We start from the raw sequence: 26,813 nt of genomic DNA on the forward strand, positions 1-26,813 counted from the left end.
AACCAAGGAAGGGCCTCCCAAGTTCATCCCAAAGCTTCAAGGTGTTCGTCGCGTTCTTCGCTAAAAGCATCAACTAGGTCCTCTTAGATCCAAAAGTCAAAGGGACATGCCGCCAAAAGTGTTATATAGCACCAAATCCACCTTATCAAATATCAAAGCCGCAGATCGTCCAAAGAAGATATCAAATCCAAAGCCGATGATCATATAGTCCACACCGAGACCGAAGCTCTCCAAAAGGCGGTAGTCAAACCAAAGATCAAAGTCGCGGATCGTCCAAAGAAGACATCAAATCCAAAGCCGGTAATCAAATAGCCCACTCGGAGACCCAAGCTCTCCAAAAGGCGGAAAAGGCAAATCAAAGATCAAAGCTACAAACCGTCCAAAGAAGACATCAAATCCAAAGCCGACGATCAAGTCGCCACATGGAGACCAAAGCAATCCAAAAGACGGTAAAACCAAATCAAAGATCAAAATCGCGGATCATCCAAAGAAGGCATCAAATCCAAAGTCGATGATCAAATAGCCCACACGGAGACCGAAGCTCTCCAAAAGGCGGAAAAGACAAATCAAAGATCAAAGTCGCGGATCGTCCAAAGATGACATCAAATCCAAAGCCGACGATCAAGTTGCCCACACTGAGGCCAAAGCTCTCCAAAATGCAGCAAAGTCAAACCAAAGATCAAAGTTGCGGATCATCCAAAGACGACATCAAATTCAAAGCTGACTTATTGAATCGTCTACACGGAGACTAAAGCTCTCCAAAAAAGCAGCAAAGCCAAACCAAAGATCAAAGCCGCGGATCGTCCAAAGAAAATATCAAATCCAAAATCGATGATCAAGTCGCCCACACAGAGACCAAAGTCCTTAAAAAACGGCAAAGCCCTTAATAAATCATTGAAAAAAGCGTTTACCATCTAGAAAAAGTTCTGCATTTGCTCATAAGACAACATGAAATGATACAAACATATAACTAATGATAGCATAGTATAACTGTCAAATAAATACCAGAGCATATATAGCATTTAATCAGATATACCAACAAGCTAGAAATCCTAATTATCATACCATTTACAGTGAAATATGTATGATCAATTCTATCTACACCAAACTCCAAAACCTCCCATTTAACAACTATTTGCCAAAGCAAAGATAACATATTGGAATTTAAGAAAACAACAATCAACCATGAGCATCATCATAAACTGTCTTTTCAGCATAGCTGACCCATTGCAGCATTAGGGTAAAATCCATGAGATAAAATCCAATCAAGCGATACATATGGTGATGAACTCCAGAGTTCCAGCTACTGTACCAGACATACTAAGATTGTTGAGGTAGATACCCTTCTCTGCATTCATTCTACAGCAGTACAATATCAATTCTATTATCTTTAAGCAATACACACACATACACACTTCAATAATTTTAACATCAACATAGATATAGATAATATATAGGTATATCTAATACATCACATCACTGTGCTATTTTGTTCACATGTCTATTTGCCAAAGATATTATTACTCACTACGGATGTTTATTTTTATTAGAAAGAAAATATTGGTTTAGATGATTTACCTCTTGAAATTAATCCAAAGTTTATTTATACGGCATGCAAAATAGAAGACCACCTGATCTGAAGCACTCAAATGCTCAATTAAAATACTAAGCTGATACAAGTATCATTTAATGTTTAGTTTATACTTTATACTAAGCCCTCCTAAGATATATTATTACTCCTACACCAACCCCCTGTCAAACCTTTGAATAGAAACCACATAAAAGGACAAGTAAGCCAAATGTATGTACATCTATTAAAATTTTCAGTATTAATTGCTACTGAATTCAAGAAATACACACATCATCACAAAGCCCTTTGGCTCATCCAAATTATTGAATTTGTTCAAAAAGTATTCATACTTCAATGCCCAGAGAATACGATAAGCACTCATATCTTGAAAAACAAGCATGAACCATCAAAGGTGCTTTTAAACCGCATAATATTTGTGAAATAGTAATTGACAAGATGTGCAATAGTTTAGTTGGCATAGCATTGTAAATGTCCAATTGGAGACAAAGAAAAATGTCGTAGAATTCGTGTTTCTAGTAATTAACACAACTCAAAAAGAAATGTATCTATGAAAGAGGGAACTAAAAGGATGAAAAGTGACAATCAGGCCTATGTTTCGACTATTAATATACAAGAATGAAAGATCTTCGTCAATCGAATAATGATGCATATCAACTTCATTATCACTTTAGTATCCAATAATACGACAAAACTTCAAAATTATGTAAGCATGTTGGAGACTAATGTTCCACGATGTTATCCAATAATAGTCAAAACTTCAAAATTGACAAAAAAAGAAGGGTCACTTATTTTCCGAACACCTATCATCTTAAACACTTTCAAGTCCGCAATGTAACACTTGCATTTTAATTAAGCTCATATTTGAGTTTAGAAAAAATAAGCGTGATGCATCCACACCTACACATAGGGAAAGAACTCTAAACTAGAAGAATCTTCCCCATCTGTTTCACAAATAAGAGAAAGAAAACTATCAGTAAAACATTTCTAAAACCTACAATTATATGCATGTCTTTTACCTGCAGATATTTCTCCGAGTCAACATTGTGTTTTTCTGGCACCATCATTCCGGGCATCTGATAGCGGACATTCGACCAACCTAGGTTAGATAAGTTTGTATTACCAATCCCTAATTGTTTATTACCAGTAAATTTTGGTACTCCACCAGAAGCATTAGATTCGGAAGCCATTAGAAGGGACTGTTTTTTGAGATAGTATAGCAAGTTGTTGTTGCTTTTCTGCGTGGCGAGACAATATTGGACTGCAACAATTTGCAAACAATAAGAAGATTGATAAGCACTTTCCTGTTTGGTACTTGAATAGAAATGAACTGTAAAATCTACATTCGTAACTCAAGTTTGTATGGAATTTGTACACTCTTCATTGTGGATACAATAAGTTGTGCAGCTATTGCCACTCGATAGCACCATATTAAGTATATTTGTCCATTAAAAATAGTCATCATTTCGCGCCAGTTTATGGAGTCGTTTGGTGGAAAAGAGGGTCATGAAATGCATGAATAAACAGGTTACCTTTTCTAAAAGCGACATAATATCATCTTTTATATATTTTTCAGTTTCTCTATAGTCGAAATAGGTGCACTTGATGTTTAATCCTTAAATAGATATTTGATTCCTGAAGCAGAGTGAGCCCCATTCTCATCAAGTTTTTCTGGCATCGTAGTTAGATTCTTTTATGTGGATGAGAAAGCAGTGCCTACTGCAAGGTGTCGAATATTATTTTCAGAAGAAACACTCACATACTTCAAAATATATAGATATACATAGATACAAACGCTCAAATCAAAGCATTCACACTGATAATAAGTAGGAATGTGATATTCAATAAAGAGGCTGCATTGAAGTGCAGTGTTGACAAGGATGGTGTCATTAAATTGGTTTCTGCATATTTCGATGAAAAAGAAAGTGATGTACAAGGTGTTAGACATTTAGATCCTGATTTGTTAGCAGAACAGGAAAAGAAATACACGAACAAGAACAACGGAGAATATTTTATTTCTGCTAAAATATATGATACAATAATTACTAAATATTAGAAATTCAAATTTTAAACCAACGGTTGCAACTCCTAATAATATGCACATATAATTTATTTAATAACAATAATAATTTGAAGCAATTAATTAACACTCCCCCTTGCTTCAAAGCTTGTCACTCCCATACGCATCCTGAAATAATCATGTTTGGCTTGAGGAAGTGATTTGGTGAAGATATCTGCTACTTGCTCGTTGGTTCCACAAAACGTCACTGCAATTGTTCCATTTGCTACAAGTTGTCGAATGAAATGATGCAGCACGTCAATATGTTTTGTCCTCCCATGGAAAGCTGGATTTTTGGCAATTGCAATTGCTGCTTTGTTGTCACGGAAAATTTGTGTTGCCTCATTCTGCTCATGATCCAAATCTGTAAGAAGTTTCCGAATCCACAAAACTTGCTTTGCTGCCGAAGTTGCTGCTGAATATTCTGCTTCACAAGATGATAAAGCTACTGTATCTTGTTTCTTAGAGCTCCATGTTACTGCTCTAGAACCGAGATTAAATATATTACTACACATACTTTTCTGATCGTCAATGCACGCAACCCAATCACTATCGGTGAAGCCAATAAGTCTGAAATTTTTTGCATGACTGTATCAAATGTCAAAGTTCAACGTCCCAGTAATGTAACAAATAATCCTCTTAGCAGCCCCAAAATGTTGTTTCGTAGGATGATGCATAAATCTGGACACAACACTAACCGAGAAAGAAATATCAGGTCTAGTGTGTGTTAAATAATTCAAGCCACCAACCAAACTTCGAAATAATGCTGCATTTGCTTTTTCAGTCCCGTCTTCATGCTGTAACATCTCATTAATATTTATTGGTGTGGCTGCAACTTCACAATTCACCATGTTAAATCTCTTTAGAAGATCGGCAAAATACTTCTTTTGATCCACAAAAATTCCATCTTCACTCTGAATAACCTCGAGTCCCAAAAAATATTTTAGCAACCCAAGGTCTGTCATCTCAAATTTGCTCATCATGGTATTCTTAAAATCATCAAGTAAGGCCTTTGACGATGCAAGATATACGATATCATCAACATATAAACAAACCAACAAGAAATCGATTATCTTTTTTCTTTATATACAAAGTAGGCTCATTCTCACTTCTTGAGAATCCATTTCTATGAAAGAATGAATTAATTTCACTGTACCAAGCCCAAGGAGCTTGTTTCAACCCATAAAGAACTTTTCGTAACCTATAACCTTATCTTCACTGCCAACAACATTAAGTCCAGGAGGTTGAGAAACATACATCTCCTCTTCTAATCCACCATTTAAGAAAAGCCGACTTCACATCAAATTGATAAATTGGCAAATTTAATTGAGCAGCTAATGCCAAAATAATTCTCATAGTTTCTAAGTGAGCAATTGGAGAAAAAGTTTCGTCAAAGTCTATAGTATGTTGTTGTGAATATCCTTTTGCGACGAGTCGAGCTTTATGCTTTTGCATACCTCCATCCGAATTATATTTGGTACGAAACACCCATTTCAAGCCAACAATATTTCTATCATGTGGGGCATCGACCAACTCCCAAGTTGAATTTTTTTCAATAGCATTTAGCTCCTCTGCCATAGCTTCTTTCCATTCTGATTTTTGTGCAGCTTCTTCAAAAGACGTAGGATCAACCGCTAACAAAGCAAACTCACACGATTCATAAATTTCTGTAACAGATCTGAATTTTCTCGGTGTCGATTCAGCACTGCTGCTGTTCTGGACAGTGGATGGTGACAATTCTGCGCTGCTGCTGTGTCGGATAGAGGATGGTGAGGATTCTGCACTGCTGCTGTTTGTCGAACTGAGTTGTGCAGGCGTATTCGAGACGCTGCTGCTGCCATTCAAAAGTGCAATATCTAAAAGTCTAACACTTTGTACATCACTTTCTTTTTTATTAAATATGCAGGAACCAATTTAATGACACCATGCTTGTCAATGCAGCCTCTTCATTGAATAGCACATTCCTACTTATTATCACTTTGCCATTTATAGGATTATACAGATGATATGCTTTCGATTGAGGACAATAACCGATGAAAAAGCACTTCTCAGATTTTTCATCCAGTTTTGAACGCAGATTAATCAAAACATATGCTGGACAACCAAAAACTTTTAAATGGCTCACCCGGGGTTTTCTACCATTCCAAACTCATATGGTGTTCTATTCAAAACAACCTTCATAGGAGATATATTCAATAAATACACAGTTGTTGCCACTGCTTCTCCCCAAAAAGAATTCGGAAGTCCTTTAGCTTTTAAAAGACTCCTCGCCATTTCCAGCACTGTTCTACTTTTTTTTTCAGCAACACCATTTTGCTCTGGTGTATAAGGCGCTATAAGTTCCCTACAAATGCCATGATTTTCTCAGAAAAAGATAAAATCATTAGACAAGAACTCACCGCCTCTGTTTGTGCGCAACACCTTAATACTTTTTCCGCATTGCTTTTCCACCATAACCTTAAACATTTTAAAGTTATCGAAACTTTCAGATTTGAGTTTCAAGAAATAAACCCAAGTCATATGACTATAATCATCAATAAACAGGAGAAAATATCGACTTCCACCAAGAGATTCTGTTTGCATTGGCCCACATAAATCAGCATGTACAAGCTCCAAGAAATTTGAAGATCTCCAAGATCGTTCACTAGGAAATGAACCTCTTGACTTTTTTCCATACACACATGCTTCACAAAATTCAATCTCTGAAATATTTGGCAATCCAACCACCATTTCTTTTTGACATAACAACTTCAAACCATTTACATGTAGATGGACATAACGTAAGTGCCAAATATTTGATTCTTTATTTCTCCTAACAACCCCACTGATCGAGAGACATCCAATGGAAACATTTGACTTCTTGTCATACGGATAGTCAATAGTGTCTGACAAGAATTTTTTTCATGAATAATGCATGATTCGCCATCAAACATAACCGAATAGCCACTTGAAATTAATTGTCCTACACTTAGCAAATTATGAGCTAATGTAGGAACAAATTGCACATGATGGAGAAGACGAAAATCGCCTTGAATTGTTTTCACAATAATTGTACCTTTTTCCTTCAATTTTCATTTTCTTTCCATCACAAAGTCGAACGTCTCATTTTTGTGTTTCATCAAGATCTTTGAATAAAGATTTATTTCCGAACATGTGATTTGAGCAACCACTGTCCACAAACCAAATATCTTTATTTTCATCACCACATATCAATGAATGTGTCATAAATAATTTCCTTGTTTCTTCGGTTTGCTAGGTAAAATTTGTCTGCTTCTGTTCATCCTTCTGCTTTGCCAAACAATAAGCCTCCTTATGCCCTAACTTGTTACAATATTTGCATTGAAAATGATTTTTTAATTGGCGTGGTTCAAAAGACCTGCCCTTGCCTCCACCACGACCTAGTCCTCGAAACCTACCTCTGCCGTGCCCACGATTTACAGAAAATTCAGACTTTCCCTTTGAACTCTCCCCCTTAATTTGAAACATTTTTTCTTCTGATTTTTCAGAGGATCTGTTCAATCTTGCTTCATGCGACATCAGAGAACTCATCAATTCATCAAGTGTATACGTTGACAAGTCCTTACTTTCCTCAATTGCAGCAACAACGTGATCAAATTTTGGAATCAAACTTCTGAGAACCTTACTGACAACAATCTGATCACTGACCGATCCAGATTCTCCATAACACTTCATCTGGTTGACAATACCAGAAACACGTGACATATATTCTTGGACAGATTATTTTTCTTTCATACTCAGTGTTTCAAAATCACGCCGAAGGGTTTGCAATTTAATCATAAGTACTTTGTCGTCACCCAAATATTCTTGCTTCAGAATATCCCATGCCATCTTGGATGTTCTCGCAGCTGCAATACGGGGAAAAATATCATCCTCTAATGCCGATTGGATGAGTAGCAATGCCTTTGCATCTTTTTTACGATTTTCCCGCAATTGTTGATCCGGTGCTGCAGGAGCGGGGTCTGGGTCATCAAATCCAATTTCAACCAAATCCCACAATTCTTGAGACTTTATAGAGTCTCCATTTTCAAAGTCCAAAGATGGTACTTCTCTCATTTGAAGATTGGAATTAATAGTTGAATGGAAGAATTTCCGTTTGACATTTTGCAAACGAACAAAAAACTTCAGAAAAAAATGTTGCTTCTGAAAAAAAAATACGCCACAAGCCCTCACTTTCTTCTTCGCTGTGGAGAAGATGACCAAAAAACTTGTGTTGGGAAAGTGATTTATCGAAAAAAAAAACACATTCGAACACTTTAAAGGGCCAACTCCCTAAGCGTGGACGGTTCACAGTTATAACAACGAAAGACAATGCAGAACATAAAACAACAATGAGACAGGTGTTTTTTGACCCGGTTCAATTATCAACAAATCTACATCCGGGGGATACCAATCCAGGAGGAATTCCACTAACCAGTGCTGATTAACGACACAAACAACCAAAACTCATTTAACTCTAATGCTTGTCATGGCTAACCCAGGAAAATACCTCCTCAGGTTCGCGTTGCTACAACCTCGTACTAACAACGACCACACAGCAAAGAAGTCCAGAGCTTGATCATTCTCTCCGGTTGGAACTCCATTAGTTCCGAACACCTTCGACCTCTGCAGTTGATATCAGTGTAGAACACACATTCAAAATGTGGAGAGTTGAACTGAAAGGGCGGTGAGAGCTTTTCTCAATAATCTTCTCTCTAATATTTGCACACCAACTCACACACCCCACCTTTTGTCTTCTTTGATTTTATATACAATGCATCCTTGGTAAGAACACCCTTCACAATAATTTCCATTAGCATAGAAATGGATGAAGTGTTCTTCAATGGTTCTACACGATTTTGACCATTCCCAAACTGTCATCTTTGTCTCTTGTGGGCATTTAATGGATTGGACACAAAGGATAAAGCCAAACCCACAAATTCAGTTTGTAGCACAGTTGCAGTGACAGCCTTCCTGCAACCTACGAATACTAAAAAAGGAAAGGTGGCTGCAGCAAAGAAGAAAGTCCGATGACCATATGCCAACATGAACTTTGGGAGTGTTTATTCACATTCTCCCCCTTTTTGACATATGGATCCAGGAAATCAAAGTGCAGAAATTAGGCCACTCACACACCCAATCATCCAAGTGTAAGTCCAAATATTACATGCCAACAGAAATATAAAAAAGGCTATAGGCAGCCTCCACAATAATATGGTTGTAATCACTTCGGACTTCCAACAAAAATAACAACAACAGATAGAATCAACAATCAACAAAGCAGGCAGCATCAGAACTGACCTCCCATTTTCCTGCATCAGAACTTGGTCAACTCCCCCTGAAAATATGATCTCCAATTTTCCTGCATTACTCCCCCTTCGTGGGAGCAGATGAGAAAAAGAACAAGTACCTTCAATTTGCTGAGAAATGGTTGCAGAAGCAATCTCATCAGCGTCACCAGCAATTTTTCCAGAAATATCATCAAGATCATCAACAGGAATTTCAATTGCTTCATAAACAATTTCACTTGTTCCCTTTTCACAAATTCCTTCTCCTTTGATCCGCTAGAAAATGGTTGCAGTAGCAACGTTAGCAGCAACACCAGGATAAACAACACAACAACTTCAGTTGATTCGGATTCAGTTTTGTTGCAGTAGCAGCTTCACAACATCAACAATAATTTGTGCAACATCACAAGGCCTGAAAATTCTTCAAAATCCAGTGTATGACTGAAATGTCCTCCACGTCGAATTAATCCACAACCAAAACATCAACCATGGCATCAAATCTGATTCTTGTCATTGTTCAATCAAAGTCTTTTCTCAACGCTTCTTCTTTTTGGATTTTTCAAAAAATATTTCTTCCCAAATTATTTTTATTCTCCAATATTCATTAAGAATATCCCAATTAGCATAAATGTATTGGAGAATTTATTAAGCCCATGCATGCAGATCAGTTAGGGCAGGACCACATACCAAGGTCCCTTTGAAGTTTTTCAAACCGATCGTCATCTAGATTTTTGTAAATATATCCGCCTTCTGCTCAAGTGTTCCAACATGCTGTAAATCACAGATCCCGCTCTCCACCAAATCTCTGATGAAGTGGTAACGGATGTCAATGTGCTTGGTTCTCCCATGTTGGACAGGATTTTTAGATATGTTGATGGCGCTTGTATTATAACATAGAAGAGTGAATGAGTCTTGATCAATTCCGTAATCCTTAAGCATCTGACGAATCCACATCAGTTGGGCACAGCAGCTCCCAGCAACAATGTACTCAGCCTCGGCAGTGGACAGTGCAACTGAATTTTGTTTCTTCGAATTCCAGCTCATAAGGTTGTCTCCAATGTAAAAACATCCACCAGTTGTACTTTTCCTGTTACCACAACAACTTGCCCAGTCTGAATCAATAAAGCCAATAAGGTCAAGGTTGGACCTGTTCGAGTACCACAGTCCAAGCTCTGTTGTCCCTTTAATATATCTGAGAATCCTCTTAGCAGCCTTCATGTGAGATTCTTTCGGTGCCGATTGAAATCTTGCACAGACACCCACACTGAATGAAATATCTGGACGACTTGTAGTTAAGTATAGTAAGCTACCAATCAAACTTCTATACATTTTCTGATCGACTGGTTTTCCATCTTCATCCTTTGCCATCTTATCTTGTTGTCCGAGAAGTGTTCTAACAACCTTTGCATCACGAAGACCGAACTTCTCAATCATGTTTTGAGCATACTTTGTTTGGCTCAGAAAGACTCCATCAGACAGTTGTTTCACTTGTAAGCCCAGAAAATAGTTAAGCTCTCCCATCATGCTCATTTCAAATTTAGCTTTCATAAATCTCACGAATTCCTTTCTCAAGAATTCAGTCGTTGACCCAAACACAATGTCATCGATATAAACCTGTGCAATCATCAGATCATCCCCTTTTAGCTTAATGAACAATGTCTTGTCTGTTGACCCACGAACATACTCCTTCTCCAGCAGTAAATTGGACAGTCTTTCATACCAAGCTCTTGGAGCTTGCTTCAATCCATAGAGAGCTTTCCTTAGACGATACACGTGATGAGGATGAAAGGGATCTTCAAATCCCTTTGGTTGTTCAACATAGATCTCCTCCTTGATCCATCCATTGAGGAATGTTGTTTTTACTTTCATTTGAAATAGAGTGAATCCTAAAGAGCATGCAACAGACACAACAATCTTACAGCCTCTATACGAGCAACTGCGGCGAATGTCTCATCGTAGTCAACACCTTTTATTTGTGTGTATCCTTCCGCTACCAATCTCGCCATATTTCTGGTGATATTTCTCTTTTCATCTGACTTGTTCTTGAAGATCCATTTGGTTCCAATCACGTTCGTATTTGCAGGTCTCTTCACCAGATACCAAACTTGGTTTCTTTCAAATTGGTTCAATTCATCGTGCATGGCATTGATCCAATATTCATCCGAAAGGGCCTCATCATCCGAAAGGGCCTCATCCGAAAGACAATGCAGAACATAAAATAACAATGAGACAGGTGTTTGTTGACCCGGTTTGATTATCAATAAATCTACATCCGGGGAATACCAATTCAGGAGGAATTCCACTAACCAGTGCTGATTAAGGACACAAACAACCACAACTCATTTAACTCTAATTCTTGTCATGGCTAACCCAGGAAAATACCTCCTCAGGTTCACGTTGCTACAACATCGTACTAACAACGACCACACAACAAAGAAGTCCAGAGCTTGATCATTCCCTCCGGTTGGAACTCCATTAATTCAAAATGTGGAGAGTTGAACTAGTTGGGTGGTGAGAGCTTTTCTCAATAATCTTCTCTCTAAGATTTGCACACCAACTCACACACCCCACCTTTTGTGTTCTTTGATTTTATATACAATGCATCCGTGGTAAGAACACCCTTCACATTAATTTCCTTTAGCATAGAAATGGATGAAGTGTTCTCTAATGGTTCTGCACGAGTTTGACCATTCCCAAATTGTCATCTTTGTCTCTTGTGGGCATTTAATGAATTGGACACAAAGGATAAAGTCAAACCCACGAATTCAGTCTGCAGCGCTGTTGCAGTGACAACCTTCCTGCAACCTACGAATACTAAAAATGGAAAGGTGGCTGCAGCAGAGAAGAAAGTTTGATGACCATATGCCAAAATGAACTTTGGGAGTGTTTATTCACAACTTCGAATTTATTTGCTCTGATACCAAATTTGTTAGCAGAACATGAAAAGAAATGCACGAACAAGAACAAATGAGAATATTTTATTTCTGCTAAAAAAATATGATACAATAAATCTGATACAATAATTACTAAATATTAGAAATTCAAATTTTAAACCTGACTGTTACAACTCCTAATAATATGCACATATTATTTATTTAATAACAATAATAATTTGAAGCACTTAATTAACACACACAACGTCGTACTTGATGTTTGTATCCTTAAATAGGTCTTCGATTCGAGATGAAGACTCGGAGTTTTTATCACCAAGTTTTTCTGGTATAGCAGTTTGGTTCGTCTCTATGGATGATGTTGTATCAGCAGCTGCAAGCTGTCAAATATTATTAGCAGAAATAAGCATGCTTACCCGCCACGTTATATAAATTTAAATCACTTATAAAACCTAACCCACGGAAGAATGATAGTCATTCAATTTAGAGACATACCCTTAAATACTGCCCATGAGTCGTCATCCTCAGATGCTCCTCCATTTGTATTTTCACCAGGACCATCCACTGAAAGCATGTCCAAAATATCAGTAGCAAAATTAACTTAAGGGGAAGGGCCTGTACCAGGAGTTTGCTTTGACGTTTCAGCAGGCGCATGTAGCTCTGATTTAAGTGAAGCTGGAGAAACCTGCATTTTTGACCAAACTGTATCCATATTTCGAACTTTCAACTGGAAGAATCTCCGGCGGTGAGGAACAAAGGGAGGATTTAAACGATTACTCGCAACACAAATCCAAACAAAGAAAAAACCCCTAACCACATCCACATCCCGTCCAGTCAAAATTATGTATTATATATAATTGCAAAGAAACCGACTCACGCAAAGGAAACAACTACCTTCACCTAGGCCTGCGAAGGAAAAGACAGAAAGCAGCCCTCGTGACGGTGTTGGGAAGGCAGAATTGGAGGTGGCGACGGAGGGTGGAGGAACAATTCAGTGCGCTGCTTCGATCGGGCATTTGGACGGAAAGGATTTATGGGGAGAGGGGGAAGAGTAGGTAAGAGGCGGCCACTTTGAATAAGGGGTGGAAGATGAGAGCAAAATGGTAAGATCAGGTAGTCATCAGTACCGATCCTTATTTATATGTATTACGTATAAGAATAGTTTAAAAAACAATTATGAACAATGCAAGAGCAAAAGTAGATCAAATCCATAGATGTTTGTACAAAATGTCACAAAAAGTATTTCACCTAGTGGAGGTAAGACATGAATTTGTCGACGAAGTTTAAGTGCTCGACTTAGTTGTCCGAGCACGTTGAACCATCTCAGATAGTTTAATCCGTACTAGGCGGGTTAGCAGTGGGCCAAATAAATATAATTATAATTATATTATTATTTACTATTTCAAATGAATTTATTTATTTATTTATTTTGGTTTTTTTATTTATTTTAACTTTAGTAACTGTGCTTACTACTTAATTTTGAAAATTCTTACTACTTATATATTATTACAAAAAAAAAAGAAAAAAAAATTCATCATCATTGTTTAACTAATGGCTCGTTTCATAAAAACAGTTTTTTATAAAAAAAAACTGGATGTAATAGAATTAAGTTTTTAAACTGTTAAAATTACTTAAAAAGATATGTTGCTAATATAATTATATTTTTCTATAAAAAATTATATAATTTTTATTTTTATTAATTATATTTAAATATTTTAAATAAAAGTATAGAATATATATTTTAAAAATTTTAATTTAAAGAAAATATATAATTAAAAATAAAATTACAATATAATAGGAGTATTAAATTATTTGTATTTTCCAATTTATTTTAAAATTTTGTAACTTATATTTAATAATTTTAGTATAATTAAAAAATTTATATACTTCTATTTAAATTTGGTATTTCAATTATAATTTTATATTTTTATTCAAGTATAATATTGTTGATGTAATTTTTCAACAAAAATAAAGTAAAATTCAAAGATATAGAAAATATCCTTAAACTTGATTAATTAGTGCCTGAGATTAGGAATCTCTAAACACTGTATGATACAGAAAATAAACTGGAAAATAAAAGACTGAAATTTAAAGTGGTGATCCCCAAATCTGACTTTGCTTTGTTGAAGTTGATTGAAGATCCCTTGCCAAATGATGATCCAAATCCTTAAATATTCCCTGGGAAACCGTACTGAAAACCGTCACCCGAACGGTTACAACGTCTCCTTCTCAACCGTCTTCCAACCTTTCTTATGCTGACACGTGTCCCCAGCAGACCAAAAATTCCCTATATTTCACTCCTTGAGCCGACCACAGACCTTCCGCTCTTTTGGCCCGACTGCCAATCTACAATAGTATGGGTCCGACCGCCAATCCTCCCGACTTGCGAACCATCTGGCTTGAGGTCTTTCCGCCTTGAGGACTTCCCGACCTGAAAACCTTCCGACTTGAGGTCTTTCCGCCTTGAGGACTTCCCGACCTGAAAACCTTCCGACTTGAGGTCTTTCCGTCTTGAGGACCTCCCGACCTGAAAACCTTCCGACTTGAGGTCTTTCCGCCTTGAAGACTTCCCGACCTGAAAACCTTCCGACTTGAGGTCTTTCCGTCCTGAGGACCTCCCGACCTGAAAACCTTCCGACTTGAGGTCTTTCCGCCTTGAGGACTTCCCGACCTGAAAACCTTCCGACTTGAGGTCTTTCCGTCTTGAGGACCTCCCGACCTGAAAACCTTCCGACTTGAGGTCTTTCCGTCTTGAGGACTTCCCGACCTGAAAACCTTCCGACTTGAGGTCCTTCCGTCTTGAGGACCTACCGACCTGAGGTCCTTCCGTCCTAATGACTTTCCGTCTTGAAGACCTACCGACCTGAAGACCTTCCGACCTGAGGTCCTTCCGTATTGAGGACCTACCGACCTGAGGTCCTTCCGTCCTAATGACTTTCCGTCTTAAGGACCTACCGACCTGAAGACCTTCCGACCTGAGGTCTTTCCGTCCTGAGGACCTACCGACCTGAAGTCCTTCCGTCCTGTATTTTCCTTAGAAATAAATAAATAAATTTATTTTCCTTGATTTCCTCACGGTGTCCTTCAGCCAGTTCAACCAACCCTATTGCCAGGCCCATTCTTCTTTTTTACCTTGGGCTTTTAACCTAATTCTAAATTTCGTACGTAACAACTTGCCCGCCGCCAAGGGACTTTCAAACGCCATTTAACAATCAATGTTTGGAAGTTCATAAATCACTACCCTCTTGAAAAACTCCCTTAGCAACTGCACCAGTTACTGAAACACTCCTGATAAACTTCCTTCTTTAAAAGAACACTGTTTCTCACATTTTAAGAAACATATTCCCAAGCATATTTTAAAAATCAAAACACTGAAAGTGTGAACAAACATGGCGAATGACCGACCTCATGTTCCATCAAGCAACTGGGAGGGTGTTCTTCAACCCTTCTTTGTAGGTAATCACCCTATTGGAGGCCATGCAGAAGACTTGTTATATATACTCAAGCAACTAGACTTCAAATTCCGATTCTCCCAACGAGGTAGAAGAACTATTCATCGCGTCATCCTCCTGATGGAAAAAGTCATTGAGGGGTATGAACCTCTTCGTGACATCCTCAGCCGCATCCCTGATCTCCATCATCACATGGAAATGATTGAAAATCATGCAGCAACCATACTTCCAGACCTTGGTTGGGATAACATATTTTCCAATCAACGAAAAGTCTTTTCAAGATTGCGTACCATTGTTGACCGTGAACATCAAGCCCTAACAGACATGCAAGCACGTACCCATCAAGATCTAGATGACATGCAAAGCCAATGGGAAAGGTACCGACCAGACTTGGAAGATCTTATTGAAGAAGAACCAGAGCTAATATCCACTCACTGGGATGAAAAGTCTGATTCAGAGACAGAAAATTTCTCACAACTACACGATGACTAACAGCAATGAACCTTCCAGTAGGTTCGAACCCCCATAAATGGGTTCTGAATAATATGTGGTTTCAGGCAGTTTTGTTATCTGAAAAGGCAGGATAATACCTCTTCAGATATTTAGCATTAATACAATCATGTACTCTTCTACCTTCATGATTTACAATAATGAACGCGCCATTTCCAATATCTTTTTGAACAATGTATGGTCCTTCCCAATTCGGTGACCACTTTCCCAATTGATCGGTTTTCTTATATGTAGGAAGCATGGTCTTCCAGACTAGGTCTCCTTTTTGGAATGTCCTGTGAAGAACTTTCTTTCCATAACTCCTTGCTCTGATTTCACTCTGTTTCACACTTCGATCTATTGCATGGAGACGGTTAACATCCAAATCTTCTAACTGCTGCAACATAATTTGTTGGTATTCCTTTGTAAGATCACTATCAGTAAATTCTGTTCGGCCGGATGACACTCGAATTTCGGCTGGTAAAACAGCATCTTGGCCAAACGTAAGTTGGTAAGGTGAGAACCCTGTGGCCGTATTTCTGGCATTTCTATGTGCCCATAAAGCCTGAGACAATAACAAATGCCACTTTCTTGGGTTCCCTTCAATCATCTTCTTTATAATCCCAATGATAATCTTATTTGCTGCTTCCGCCTGTCCATTGGCTTGGGGATAATATGGTGAAGAATGATGTAACCGAACACCGAATTCTGCCAAGAAATTAGAGAACTTTTCCCCTGTAAAGACCAAGCCTTGGTCGGTTGTTATAGACTGAGGAATACCATATCTGTAAATAATTTGGTTCAAAACGAAGTCTATCACTTCTTTCTGATCCACATTTTTCAAAGCAACTGCTTCCACCCATTTGGTAAAGTAATCAGTCGCGACCAAAATGAAACAGTGATGTTTCGATGAAGCAGGATGTATCTTACCAATAATATCCATAGCCCACGATTTAAAAGGCCATGGTTTTGCCAAGAATTGCAATTCGGTTACTGGCAAATGATTCAAGTTTCCATGTCTCTGACATTCCAGGCAGCCTTTTGCAAATTGTATGCAATCCTCAAAAATCTTAGGCCAGAAAAAACCCAAGCGATGAATGGCCCATCTCATATTGAGACCTGCCCGATGAGCTCCACATATCCCACCATGTACTTCTGTCATCACTTCTAGAGCTTCTTTAGATCCCAAGCATTTCAAAAGTAAACCTTCAAATGATCTCTTGTACAAAATTCCATTTATCAATTGAAAACGTAAAGCCTTCAATCGTGTCGCAATTGAAACACTCGCACCAGGATTCTGTAAATACAGGATAAGCTCTGTTCTCCAATCGGACACTGTTTCGCCATCGGACTTCTGTCCGATAAAAACTTCGTAATCGGGCTCCTGTCCATTATCCTCTTGCCCGACCGTAACCTCGCAGTCGGACTCCTGACCGATATCCTCTTGCCCGACCGCAACTTCGCAGTCGGGGTCCTGTCCGATATCCTCTTGCCCGACCGTAACTTCGCAGTCGGGGTCCTGTCCGATAGTCTCCTGCCCGACCGTAACTTCGCAGATCGGGTCTGTCTTTCCTTCTATGCCCGACTTGACCTCCGACCACATATCCTCCAGAATTCCTTTACATGCCCTTTGAGCCAATTCATCAGCACGTTGGTTTTCTTTCCTCGGAATGAACTCAATTATTACCTCTGAGATTTTTGTCAGTAGCCGACTCACAATGTCCCTATATCTGCGAAGATGAGGGAAATTGCACACATATTGATTGTTTACCTGGTTGACTACTAATTGAGAATCCCCCCTTATGATTACAGACTGGACCTTCCTGGCAATTAAAGCCTCCAAACCCAAAATTAAAGCTTCATATTCTGCCGAATTATGGGTCATGGATTCCAATCGTAGTTGTAAGTTGATCTTTTGACCATCAGGTCCTTGCAAAAAGACCCCTGCCCCCGATTTGTTTCCAGAGGTAGAACCATCAAAGAACATCAACCATGTTCTGGTACTTATATAAGGCACACATCCGACCTGTAGATTATCCAGATATGATGCACAACTAAATGGTCGGACACTATCACAAAGAGAATACCCGACTTGTGAGAATTCTGCCAAGAAGTCGGCTACTGCTTGTCCCTTAATTGCCCTCAGCGGGGAATGTTGAAGATCGAAAGGAGCCAATTTGATGGCCCATTTCATGAGTCTGCCCTTCATAGTAGGTCTCTGTAAAATCAATTTGATGAGATCCACCTTTGATATGACCTCAACTCTTCTGGGCAGCAAATAATGCTCGAGTTTAGTGCAAGCGAAGACCAATGAATAACACATTTTTTCTGGCATAGTGTAATTCAGTTCTGGTCCTGTAAGGGTTTTACTGAGATAGTAAATTGCCCTTTCCTTCCCGTCATCACCATCCTGCGCCAATAAACAACTAACCACTTCATATGTATTTGCCAAATAAAGTTTGAGTGGCCGACCTTGTTTGGGAGGCATCAAGACTGGAGGATGAACCAATGCCTGCTTGATAGCATCTAAAGCCGTTTGTTGGTCGGGACCCCATTCAAAGGCAATTTTTCCAGCTTTCAACAATTTAGTAATGGGTCTGACCTTGCCAGCAGCATTAGAAATGAAACGCCTCAAATAATTCACCTTACCCAACAGACTTTGGATTTCTGTAACCGTCTTGGGTGGCCGACTATCAAGAATGGCTTTAGCCTTATTGGCATCAATTTCAATTCCTCTCTCATGAACTAAGAATCCTAGAAAGCTCCCGGCTGATATTCCAAAAGCACATTTGGTCGGATTCATCTTCAACTTGTACTTCTTCATTCTTTCAAATGCCTCTTCAAGATCTCTCAAATGTTCGTCAAAACTGGCAGATTTAACTATAACATCATCAATATACACTTCCATAGATCTGCCAATTAAATCATGAAAGATTGAATTCATGGCTCTTTGGTAAGTTGCCCCTGCATTCTTTAACCCGAATGGCATGACTGTCCATTCATAAATACCCAAAGCCCCTGGGCATCTGAATGCTGTCTTAGGAATGTCTTCTTCTGCCAAGAATATTTGGTTATAACCTGCATAGCCATCCATCAGACTAAGGATTTTATGCCCTGCTGCTGCATCTATCAGCATGTCGGCCATAGGCATCACGTATTCGTCCTTAGGGGTAGCTAGATTCAAATCCCTGAAGTCGATGCATATCCTTATCTTACCATTTTTCTTGACCACTGGCACAATATTAGCCAGCCACTCCGCATAACGGCAAGGTTGAATGAAACCCACTTTGAGAAGTTTTTGGATTTCTTCCTTGATTTGAGGCATCAGATCTGGACTCATTCGCCTTGGAGGTTGTTTGTAAGGTTTACAACCTTCTTTGATGGGCAATCGATGCTCTATTAGACTTCTTGTCAAACCAGGCATCTCTGAATAATCCCACGCTAAACAATCAATGTTGTTTCTAATAACTTCAAGCATCATTGTTTGTTGCTCTTTAGACAAATAACCACTTAACCTGATCACTTTTGGAACCAATTCGGTTCCTAAATTAAACTCCAATAACGGGTCTTGTGATGAAGCTGTTGGTTCTGTTTTTTCTAATAAGTCGGGCCAACGAAATTGTTCATCTTCTTGGAGGTGAACATCCAGAATCTCTTTATTATTTTCTACTTTATGTAATAACTGCTTTAAATAGAACTTATTAATAAGAGAACTACATACTTCTAAAGTTGTATCTTCCATTACAAACAACTTATACAGAAATGGGTGTGGCTTTATCATGAGCCATACAATAAAGGTGTTCTTTTAATAGAACATCGAGTTCTGGCCAGTGACTTTATAACCCTTGTTTGGGTATTCCCTGGCCATATACAACTGAGACATCGGAGCCAAATGACTAGAATAAAACACTGACTCTTCCACTTGTTCTGTTACGTCGAATGGGTTGTCATTCGCTTCCATTTTAAAGACCTGATTTCCTTCCCAGAACATTAACTGTTGGTGCAAGGTTGATGGCACACATTGAGAGGCATGAATCCAATCTCGTCCCAGCAAAAGAGAGTATGTGGTATCTGCGTCCACAATAAAGAAAACAGTGGAAATTTTCTTTGGTCCGACCTCAATTGTGGCAACCATCATACCTTCAGGCTTGGTCGGCTGCCCTGTAAAACTTGTCATTTCGAATTCCACAGGGGACAGATCATGAATTCCTTTCCCTAGCTTCTTGAGAGTCTTCAATGGCATAACATTAAAGACTGCTCCATTATCCACGAAAACCTTTGTGATTGGTTTCCCACAAATGTGAGCATTAACATACAGGGGTTTCAAATGGGAGTTTGCACCCTCTGGAATAGGAGGAAACACAATTGAAGGTGCTTCCGACTGAGGCTCAGAATCTGTAATCTTTGCCCACTCTGTTTCCTCTAATTCGCCATCTGCCAAGAATGCCCATAAAGGTTCGTCCATAATATCATCTACCAGACTCGCCCACGTCGGTTCATCACTCATCTGATTAACCTCTGTCATTCGACAAGGGATTCGTGGTCCCAGACGAGATTTAACAGATCTTGAATTTTCCTCTGTAGGCACCACTTCTTCCTTCGTCTCTTTTCGAGATTGAACCGTCAAGGATTCAATACGAAATTCTTCCAGAGATGGATTGATGTTGATCCGTTCACAATGTTGGCATCTAAAACCTTTAATTATTTCATCTGCCATTCCCTTACCTTTCCCCTGTCCCGACGAACTTCTTTTGGTATAGTCGGAAGCTCCTAATCCGTCCTTCGGTTGCTTTCCTGACCAGACCCGACTGGACCGACTTATTGGAGACTGAATGGCCGCTCCCTGCTCGTCGGTCGTTTGTTCTGTAAAGACTCTAATGGACTGATCTCCTGTCAAGTGGTCGGCCGCATTTTGTTCGTCGGTTCTTTGTTGCACTGCAGGAACTCGTTTCCCATACTTTGCAGCATACCTGCGTTTGGCATTGCGAATCTGTGTACGATTCATACCTGGGAAACGAGGATCTATATCAACGGGTAAAGGCTTTTTATTTCGAGCCCAATCGTTCCCGACTGAACCCGTTTTTCTGGTCGGGTGATCTTTCACTAAAACCTTTTCCTTCACTTCCACGTTAAAAGAACCGTCTGGACGGTCCCATTTTTCAGCGACTGGCCTTTCAACAACCTTGAGTCGTTCTTCCGGTCGGCTGCTGTTTGGCTGATTCCCTTTCTTTTTTCCGGGACTAGTTTGCTCCCCTGTTTGTCCACTATTGACCGAACTTTTCCTTGTTTCCGAACTTGGTTGGATGTCAACCATTGCAGTTGTTAGTTTCGGAAATGGTTGCTGGTCTACACCTAAAGTGATGTATTTGAGCCGACCTGTCTTGAGGGCTTTTTGAATTTCCTTCCTAAAATGAGTACACTGACTTGTAGTGTGTGTGAAAGAATTATGCCACTTACAATATGGTCTCCCTTTGATTTCTTCTTTAGTGGCAAATCTTTGGCCCTTTGGAATACGAATCTGCCCATCAGTCAGTAGGATATCAAAGATTTCATCAGCTTTCGAACTATCAAAGGTCGGTTGCTCCTTTCCTTCAGATCCTGGTACTGGCTTCAATTTAGGACATACATACGGTTTTCCAGAAAGGATTTCGGCTGCCATCTCTTCTGACTGATTAAAATCAAAGTCGCATGTTTCTGTTCCCATACTCGCCATATGTTGGCCTCTATTACGCCTGTTATGCTGATCTTCCTCTCTGAACAAAGACTCTAGACGTCCTGCCTTGGATGCAAGATTTGCCAAATCCTCAACATCCAGGGCAGTGAGTGCCTTTCTTAAACGATTATGCATATTCCGGACCACTAAATTGGTCATCTCTTTCTCACTGATTACCGTAGGACATCGTCCCTTCATCAATCGCACCCTTTCTATAAACTGTGAAGCAGTTTCTTCTGGATACTGTCTCAATTCAAGTAAATCAGTTAAAGAAACAACTGGTAAAGGATTAAAGAATCTAGCGTGAAATGCCATTTCCAATCCTTCCCATGTCTGAATTTGTCCAGGAGGTAGACTTACAAACCATGAAAACGCCGTTCTGGTAAGAGACAAACCAAACAGCTGTAACTTATAAAAAGGGTTATTGCCAACCTCTCCTAATTGTGCTGTGAACCGACCAACATGTTCTATGGTGGAAGATCCGTCCTCCCCTGAGAATGCATGAAAGTCGGGTGGTCGAAAATTCCTTGGGAGAGGGTGTTCATGAATGATCCTTTCTGGGAAAGGTCTTTGATATGCAGGGCGGTTAGCCATCTGAGGAGTTAATCCATACTGATCCCTTAATATATGTGCAATCTCATCAGGATCTACATGAAAGCGTTGATGATCAGGAACCTGGAACGGATCCTGCACAGGAATATGAATCGGATCATGTATATATCCTTCAGGCCTGTCCTCCCTTGTATTGTTCGGCTGCGAATTGGTAACCCTTGGTCCCAGTGGAACATTGTTGGGAAAAGTCAAAGGAGTTTTTCCCCGATCCATTCGGTTGGGATTTGTGGCACTTGGGAATGTACTATCCACGAATGATGGCCCTGCGAAATTTGCCTGTGGTCTGGACGGTGACACTCCTGGTGGCGTTTGAGTGGGTTGAAGACTAACCCTTGACAATGCTTGATCTATCATGTTCTGCAACTGACTCTGTTGCTCACGCAACATGTTCGTTTGTTGCTCACGCAACATATTCTGCATAACCAAGGTATGCTGGTTGTTCATTTGTTGAACATAAGACCACCAATCAGTTGGTGGTTGTGGGATGTCCCCGGCATTTGGTACAATGGGTGGTGGAACGGATTCTCCCACCGGTGTCGAAGATGCTTGCGGTTGTGACCCTGCCATATGGACCCTTCCGATGATTCGGCCGGATCTAAGACGTATGAAATTATCACCGGAATTGGAATGAGCAATTTTGTCTTGCTCCCACTGTGGTCGCCAATTTGTTGATGTAATTTTTCAACAAAAATAAAGTAAAATTCAAAGATATAGAAAATATCCTTAAACTTGATTAATTAGTGCCTGAGATTAGGAATCTCTAAACACTGTATGATACAGAAAATAAACTGGAAAATAAAAGACTGAAATTTAAAGTGGTGATCCCCAAATCTGACTTTGCTTTGTTGAAGTTGATTGAAGATCCCTTGCCAAATGATGATCCAAATCCTTAAATATTCCCTGGGAAACCGTACTGAAAACCGTCACCCGAACGGTTACAACGTCTCCTTCTCAACCGTCTTCCAACCTTTCTTATGCTGACACGTGTCCCCAGCAGACCAAAAATTCCCTATATTTCACTCCTTGAGCCGACCACAGACCTTCCGCTCTTTTGGCCCGACTGCCAATCTACAATAGTATGGGTCCGACCGCCAATCCTCCCGACTTGCGAACCATCTGGCTTGAGGTCTTTCCGCCTTGAGGACTTCCCGACCTGAAAACCTTCCGACTTGAGGTCTTTCCGCCTTGAGGACTTCCCGACCTGAAAACCTTCCGACTTGAGGTCTTTCCGTCTTGAGGACCTCCCGACCTGAAAACCTTCCGACTTGAGGTCTTTCCGCCTTGAAGACTTCCCGACCTGAAAACCTTCCGACTTGAGGTCTTTCCGTCCTGAGGACCTCCCGACCTGAAAACCTTCCGACTTGAGGTCTTTCCGCCTTGAGGACTTCCCGACCTGAAAACCTTCCGACTTGAGGTCTTTCCGTCTTGAGGACCTCCCGACCTGAAAACCTTCCGACTTGAGGTCTTTCCGTCTTGAGGACTTCCCGACCTGAAAACCTTCCGACTTGAGGTCCTTCCGTCTTGAGGACCTACCGACCTGAGGTCCTTCCGTCCTAATGACTTTCCGTCTTGAAGACCTACCGACCTGAAGACCTTCCGACCTGAGGTCCTTCCGTATTGAGGACCTACCGACCTGAGGTCCTTCCGTCCTAATGACTTTCCGTCTTAAGGACCTACCGACCTGAAGACCTTCCGACCTGAGGTCTTTCCGTCCTGAGGACCTACCGACCTGAAGTCCTTCCGTCCTGTATTTTCCTTAGAAATAAATAAATAAATTTATTTTCCTTGATTTCCTCACGGTGTCCTTCAGCCAGTTCAACCAACCCTATTGCCAGGCCCATTCTTCTTTTTTACCTTGGGCTTTTAACCTAATTCTAAATTTCGTACGTAACAAATATATAGATTAAAATTAATAATATAATTATATTTTTTAAATTTTTTAAAAATATAATATATAAAGTAAATATTTTTATAAACTATTATAGCATTTTATTTATTATTATAATATAATTATTTAATTTTCAGCCTCAAAAGCTACTTTTGCTTTTGGGCAGAAGTTCATACAAACATGTATAAAATATTTTTTTAGAAGTAGAAGTAAAAAACAACGGAAGTTAATCCAAACAGAACTTAATATTTTTAATGGATAAATTTTGCTATTCATACGTCTTTTGCATTATAAACATATAAAATACTAATATTTAAAATTTTACATAAAAAAGTAAACAAATATATATATATGGGATTGATAGAGTTTTATATTTTATGGTAGTTTTTATAAATATTTTATATTAAGTTTTATCAATTAATTAATTTATTAAAAAAATATATATTATATTAAACAAATTAATCAATATATTATATGCATTATTATTCTCTTTTATCCATCTTTTCTTTATTTGGTTTGTTTTATTCATATTTCATTTTCTTATAACTTTTTTCTTTTAAGATTTATGGGAAGAATACTGTTTATGTATTGTTTAAATATTTTCAATTAGTAATCTTTTTAAAAAATACCGATTAATAATATTCAAAATTTTGTACCCATTTATGTTAGATATTTGTTTTGAAATATTAATTATTTCAACCCTACGATATAATTTTTTTTACATTAAATATAGAAAAAATAATCATTTTTAAAAAGCCCTTGGATTGGCCCGTTTGGCTCGCCATTCGCCGGTGGGTTGGGTTGGATTGCCTAAATCTTAGCCTTCTCCACCGTGGATTAGCCTACAAATAACCCATTTATTTCCGAGTTATGGTGAGTTGTGGACTAATTTGTCACGCTAACCCGTTTTGACAATTATAAGAGTAATCAATACGTGTCTACAAATTAATATTGGTTTTCGAATATACAACTAAAAACTAAAAATGTAGAGATTGTACACTAAAAGATACATGTGGAAAAACAAGACAATTTGAAGAAAAAAATAAAAATAAAAATAAAATAAAATGAAAAACTGGTTTATTTTACAATTTATATTTTGGAATTAACTTCTCTTATGCTATTCTTGTGTGTTAAACTATACTATATAATTAGAGGAAACTATATCTAATTTTTAATATAACACTTCAAATAAATATCAAAACAATCCAAACTAACACCAATTTCATATAATTAATTTACATTGCAACAATAATAATATAAATTAAGAGGGGGGTTGATAAGACAATATTACCATAACACAAATAATTTTCTTTAAATAAGTTATACCCAACTTCATGTTCTCTAAAATCTTTCATAACAATTAGCACCATTGTAGAAAAAGAATATATATACATATAGAGAACGCAACATAAGCAACCTTCAGAAATTCCATTACCTGAAAATCAAAGCAAAATAAGTGTTACATAATAAAATCATGCAAGTGAATGATAAGACAAAATCTTTAAAGAGTTCTTAATGGTTTACCTTATGCCAACTTCAAATCTTTGATAAACACGTTGCATAGTATAAATTTCGCGACTTCATTTATTGATCGAAACTTTTTCCCCATAGAAATATGTATGTAATACTACAAATATTTTTTGCAAAGTCAACTATAGACGAAATATGATGCGGATTATAATACATTGAAATTAATGTAAGAAAGTTCAAAAAATTAGCTACCTTATCTCTACGTTCTGATTCGTTAGACTTGCGTTGCTCTACTACCCAATTCCCCAATCTTTTACTTAGGGTATCTTGCTCTTTGGTTGTAGATGGATATGATTAAAAATTTGAACTGTAGGCCTTCTTTTAATATATTCACTCATGGCGAAAATTCTTGTATTTACTTCGTTTGAATGAATTGTTGATTGATATCTCGTAGTTTTTCCGTTTTTAACCTATTGGAACATTAGAATAATAATAACAACAACAATAGTAATTCGAAATTTTATACATTATATTATATGTTGTAAAGTACATACCCCGTGCATTTCCAATATATAACACTGTAAAGCATCACTACGTTGGAAAAGTCTAAAAAACATTCTCCATCTTTTTTCAATCATGGTTTTCGATAAACCACGTGTATTACTTCCTTGTATGTTTTCCTCAGGAGATAAATCATGCAGCTCCTATGAATATTTCTTTGTTAGTACGCAGAAATTTTATTCAAATTGTGTTTAACATTGGGGATCTATGGGAAGTTGGGGCAATCTGCTGATGTAGATTATATATTATAAAATTGTATGATAAAATATTGAAACAGTGTAAACATAAAATCTGCTTGAAATTCTCTTCAGGCAAAGAAATCTTCCAAATTCTCAATTGCCTCAGCGATGAAAAATAGAGTCCCCTTCCAACAATTGTCATAGATTGTGAATTAAATTAATTACTTTTGAACTATTTATGTTTCATACCATGAGTAAAAAGTGTTCGTTTCCATTCAAGAAAAATGCATTTGGATCACTCTTCATCATATTACTAGATGCGGAAATAGATAGGTAGCCTCTTTAATGTTTTGTCGAAAATTATCTTTCCATCTATCAATGCAGATTTAACGGATATCTCAAAGGATCTTTTCTGTTTGGTGTAATTCTAATTTGTGTAGTGTTTGGTGATAAAGATCTTCATTTTCAAGTGGACTACATATATCGAATATAGTGCTATCTTTAAACACAAATTCCACACTGGACTAAGAGAGATATGGAAGACTTTGTGTATTCATTGAACTGAGAAGAAATCTTGTAAATGAAAAATAGATGACAATAGTTCTCATAATAAGAAGTTTCTACAA

General features: G+C 38.3%; 1 long non-coding RNA gene across 3 annotated transcripts; it reads right to left on the reverse strand.

Moving 5' to 3' along the window:
• Window positions 1-988: 988 nt before the first annotated feature.
• LOC127255303 (uncharacterized) lies at window positions 989-12,911 on the reverse strand. 3 transcript variants are annotated; one of them, XR_007839599.1, is made up of 6 exons: window positions 12,718-12,911; window positions 12,319-12,508; window positions 12,079-12,203; window positions 2,754-2,849; window positions 2,608-2,664; window positions 989-1,359 (listed from the first exon to the last, which is right to left on the reverse strand). It is a non-coding gene; the product is annotated as an uncharacterized LOC127255303 (long non-coding RNA). The 3 variants fall into 3 exon arrangements; XR_007839601.1 differs by having other exon boundaries at window positions 12,319-12,550; XR_007839600.1 differs by having other exon boundaries at window positions 12,319-12,632.
• Window positions 12,912-26,813: the final 13,902 nt, after the last annotated feature.

Source organism: Andrographis paniculata, unplaced genomic scaffold (assembly GCF_009805555.1).
Source record: "Andrographis paniculata isolate CXL003 unplaced genomic scaffold, ASM980555v1 Contig53END, whole genome shotgun sequence".
Classification (NCBI taxonomy): Eukaryota; Viridiplantae; Streptophyta; class Magnoliopsida; order Lamiales; family Acanthaceae; genus Andrographis; species Andrographis paniculata.